The following is a 5,401-nucleotide window of genomic DNA, read 5'->3' as shown; positions in this document are numbered from 1 at the left end:
CAAGTATGGGCAAGTATGAAGGCACGCCCTGAGTCAGGGCCATCACCATGTCCATTCTCCTAGCAGAGAGGGCTTTGAAAAGGAACCCACAGAACCACAGTGGGATCCTGCCATAAGCATCAGGCTCCACCCAGGTGAGCTCATACTCCTTCACCTCTAATTCCTCTAATTCCGAGTTCTTCCTGGTCCGCCGTTTCATCTCCTCCCCAGACTGGGCTGCACTCCTTCCCTTGCAGATGCCCACATCTGTTCACAGCTGTATGCGTATTATTATCCTCAAATATCCTTCCAAATGTCTCCCCAGCTGCCCTCTGGTTCTCTATATCTTAGCTCAAGCTTCTCTGCTGGTAAAATGTGTCTGAAGCCTCTGTCCCCAGACTTATATGGCCTCCATAATGCTTATTGTACTTGATTGTTTGAATGTGCCTTGCTTGGTTATATGTTCTGGAAAAAAAAAAGATATAAAGTTTATCTTCATGTCACTCACACCTAGCTCTGACTCCAGCACAAGTACACTGATCAATAATATTTCCTACGGGCCAGGATAAACTTTACGAAACTGAGGAGGTGCTATGACTTGGTCTCTGTCCTTGGGAAGGCTGGAAGACAAATAGCAGAAGTGTACTGTGTTTCCCCATTGTTGACTTTTCTGCTTGTTTTAAGTGGCCCTGAACTTTTAGTGAGAAAATGGTGTCACCCACTGAACAATTTATGAGAATATTAGAGACTGAAGATACATCAGAGACCTGGCCAAGTCCAGAAAATGACTTTTTTGAACTAAAAATTGGATCACAGAAGCTAACAGATGTGGCCAGCATAGTGGTGAATGCCTTCGATCCAATCACTAAGGAGGCAGAGGTAGGCAGATCTCTGTGAGTTTGAGATCAGCCTAGTCTACAGTAAGGACCATGTAGGGAGATCATATAACAGAAAAAAACAAGCAAACAAAAAGAACAAAACAACAACAAAACCAGAAAGAGAAAGTAACAGATAAGGAAACCCTATAGACTGCCCATGGTCAGAAGCCAAGGGAGAGCAGGCACAACACAGCTGCTCCTGGTTCTGTCCCTTCTAATTGTCACTCACAATACACAAGACTGTTCCTTCCCGTGAATGAGGCAGGACAGAAAGGCAAAGAAAACTAAGGGACCTGGGGGAGAGAGCAGAGTCCTCACCTCCAGAGTCTGGCTGGAGTCTCTGTCTCACCAGCTAAGAGTTAAGAACTCCAACAAAGGAAAAATTGGCTGTGGCATTTGACTGTATAGAGAAAACACGGCTCTTAGTAGTGGTGTTCTTGTGAGAATGTCGACAGCGCAGAAAAGAATGCTCAAGGCCCGAGTGTATTTTACCAACCACGGCCATTTCCTTTCCCAGTGGCACACCTGAAGTTGTCTTGGGCTTTTACAGTAAGTCCCACGTGGTAAAGGCAGGTCCTCACCCGTGTGCAATGTTAAGATAAAATCACCTAATTGTAGTGAACTCAGAATTAAAAACAGCATCCAATTAAATTAAGGGAGAAAAATACTTGTCCAGCTACAAACTCTGTACAGCTCAGGAAATTTCTGTATAGTTAAAAAAGCCATGCTGAAGTCATGAAACTTTGCTTAGTATTTTACATTTTTTTAAAGATTTATTTATTTATTATATATACAATGTTCTGACTGAATGTGTGCCTGCAGGCCAGAAGAGGGCATGAGATCTCATTACAATTGACTGTGAGCCAACATTTGGTTGCTGGGAATTGAACTCAGGACCTCTGGAAGAGCAGCCAGTGCTCTTAACCTCTGAGCCACCTCTCCAGCCCCAGTATTTTACATTTTTACAGTCAATCACTTTTTTTTTTTGAAACAGGGTCTCTAATGTTGTCTAGGCTGACCTTTAGCTCACAGAGGTCCACTGGCCTCTGCCTCCCGAGTGCTGGGATCAAAGGGTGTGCACCACCACACCTACCTCAATTACATTTTATTCATTTACGTACCACAAACAGTTGTGGTAAAGTTGAAACTAGAGAAATGTTAGGTTAAATCCTCTTTTGACTCCTGTACGTGTCCTTTTGCCTGCACGCTGCCTTTCCTTATCAGCCAATATTGCCATTTCTAGGTCTACTGTTATACTATACCCACACTTCATCTTACAGACTGTAAACCCATCTAAGGTACCTCCAGAGCCCACTACAGTCTCACTTATCACAAGAAGTAAAAAGGGTTTCTGGTGACCTTTTTTTTTTTTTTTTTTTTTTTTTTTTTTTTTTTTTGGTTTTTTGAGACAGGGTTTCTCTGTGGCTTTAGAGCCTGTCCTGGAACTAGCTCTGTAGACCAGGCTGGTCTCGAACTCACAGAGATCCGCCTGCCTCTGCCTCCCGAGTGCTGGGATTAAAGGCGTGTGCCACCATCGCCCGGCTTCTGGTGACCTTTTATATAAAACTTTAGAGCCACCAAAATGACACGTGGTGATTGCTAAGATATCTAAGTGGGCGTTTCCTCTAGGAGGCTGACGTCCATCCACATCCTCAGTATGTGTGATTCTTTCCCTGGGTGCCTCTTCCTATGAACTCCAGTGTTTAAATCTACATTAAAAATCTTCTTAATGAACTCCAGCACTGCCTCATTCTCGCTGCTCCTGAACCTCTTTTCTGCAGCAAAATAAAGGATTGATTATCTATCTCCCAGATGGAGGACCCTCCGAGGGAAGGGAACTTTCCAGGCTGTGGGGGTAGGGATGGGAAGGTAGGAGAATGAGAGGGTGGGGGCTGCAGGGCTGCTTCCTGCTGTGCCTCCTCTGAAGCAACCTTGTAAAATCAGCCGCAAAGAAAACCACTCCATTTAAAGAGTGTCAAGGTAATTTCATCCAATTGAACTTCAGCACTATTGAGTTCCTACCTAGTGCAATGTTCTTTCTTACAAACAGGCCTGAAGCTAGGCCTGGAGGACTGAATCCTGTCTGGGCTGTAGAGCAAGTTCAAGCCCTCTTCCAGTGAGGCCCTGCGTCAAAATAAAAACTAAACAGAAGGCTGCACATACTCAGTGGTGGAGCAGTTGCTAACCATACCATACACAAGGATCTAGAGTCAATGCCCCAAGGAACATGAAAAAATTTTTAAAAGCAACTGGACCTGAAAGCAGAGTCCCTCATTTATAGCTGTATGCTTATATAGTAAAATCCTTTAACCTTTTGTCCAGTTTTGTTTTTGAGATGGGGTCTCATGTAGCCCAAGCTACCCTCAAATTCCTAATCCTTCTGCTTCAGTTTCTCAAGTGTCAAGAGTACAATTGTGTGTCACCACACCTGACAATCCCTTTTTTACAGGATGTTCTTTATGACCAGATCTATTCCTGAGACACCAACACAGGCACTAAGTCCACTACTGTAATTGGAGGTGAACGCCTTTCCAAAGACAGAGGTCTATATACCATGTTGGTAAGAGTTTGAAACACATCTCTGTCAAGTTGGGAGTATAGACCCCTGCCCCTGCTCCAAATCCCAGCAGGCCAGGTCCTGACTCCACCCTTGACCCCTCCCTGGGAGTGGGGTCAGGACCACTCCTCAGGGTATTTAAGTGATCCCCCCCCCCAAAGAGGAACATGTGGTCTCCCTTTCTTCCTCCTAGGGGTCGCTTTTCTGGCAGCTTCCCAGTTTCCCCCTTCGGGGCCACCCAAGAGTGCAGAACTCCCATTAAACCTGGATATTTCTTAATTTGGTTTGTTTTGATTTGGCTTGATTGGGAATTTTGCTTCGGCAGGGAACTTACCTTAGGAAATATTCCTAAAAATCTCTATACAAATTTTATTATTTTGTTTTAATAACAAAGATAGGAGTATTCCAGGGAGAAGTGGATGGCACTATGCCTCCTGCTTCTAGCTGTTCTTAGAACTTACTCTGAAGACCAGTTAACATGTCAAGGTGATGCTGGGGGAAACCAGCAGTGGCATTACTCAGTGCAGTATTTTTGCAATTTTTCTGCATTTCGTCTCTTCATAACAATAATCTCAGCCTGGCGGTGGTGGTGCACGCCTTTAATCCCAGCACTTGGGGAGGCAGAGGCAGGCGGATCTCTGTGAGTTCGAGGCCAGCCTGGTCTACAAGAGCTAGTTCCAGGATGGGCACCAAAGCGCCGAGATTGTAAAAAAAGAAAAAAGAAAAAAAAAAAAAAAAAAAAAATCTCCCCCCGAAAGACAGGTTCTGCAAAGCTGCCTTCTTTCTTTTACTAACTTCTTTTTTATCAATGCAATCTTTTCTAAAATTTCTTTTTTCTTTTGTATCCCTTTTATGACTTTTAACTTCCCATTCCTCAAAACTCTTTTTTTTTTGTTTGTTTGTTTGTTTTTTTTTTTCGAGACAGGGTTTCTCTGTGGTTTTGGAGCCTGTCCTGGAACTAGCTCTTGTAGACCAGGCTGGCCTCTTAACTTACAGAGATCCACCTGACTCTGCCTCCCAAGCGCTGGGATTAAAGGCGTGCGCCACCACCGCCCCTGCTTCCTCAAAACTCTTAATAGAACCCAAAGATTCTACATCCTGAATCTCCTCAAAGGTTTTTTCAAATTCTCTAATTGCTCTTTTACTTTTACATCATCACTGAGAAGAGCATCTCTGACAAAATGCCATAGTGAAAGTGAAATGGGGAACTCTTCTGGGCCTCTCTCTTTCAATGCTTTTTGAAGGTCAGCCTTTACCTGCTTCCAATAAGTAATTTTAAAGCTCCGTGTGTGTAGAAACCAGGGACTAAACTCTCTCAAAAATTAGGCGATAATCTACCTTACACAAAAGAAAACTGTCTTAAAGAACTCTTGTGCTGTCTACATTTAATACCAGTGCCTTCCTTGCCTTGCTTCTCTAAAAGCACTCTCAACTGGCCCGTCAATCAATTGGCCCGTCAATCAATTGGCCCGTCAATCAATTGGCCCGTCCTTACTGTATTACTAGCACCCATTTTCAGTTCACCCACACTACTCAATTTCTTACCTGCTGGCCAGCCTTCTGAGGGCGGTCTCTCAGGGGTCCCCTACTTCCTGACCTCGCTGATGGGCCTCCGACTGTAATTCTTGAGATCCCAGCGGGGGCCTCCAATTCTACCACGCAATTCTGTGTTGCCCTCTTGGTACAGTTCATGTGCTACTGTACCGTGTGTGAGTAGCCGGGCAAGGGCCTGGAGAACACACAAAAGACCTGGGTCATTCAAAAGGAGATAGGTGGAATGCCTTTATTCAGCCTTGGAGAAATACTTACATACTTAGCTGCTGCACAAGGAATTCCCCCCCAGGCAGGTGGAAAATTGCCACACCACAGATGGATGGAGTAAACAATGCCCTACAGCTAATCACCAGGCTGGGCAGAGGGAGCACAAAAACAAACAGAATGTTTTTTTTTTTTAATATTTATTTGTTTATTATGTATACAATATTCT

Source organism: Alexandromys fortis, unplaced genomic scaffold (genome assembly GCF_014885135.2).
Source record: "Alexandromys fortis isolate MF-2015 unplaced genomic scaffold, M_Fortis_MF-2015_v1.1 scaffold_68, whole genome shotgun sequence".
In the NCBI taxonomy this organism is placed as follows: domain Eukaryota; kingdom Metazoa; phylum Chordata; class Mammalia; order Rodentia; family Cricetidae; genus Alexandromys; species Alexandromys fortis.
This window is presented reverse-complemented; position numbering follows the sequence as displayed.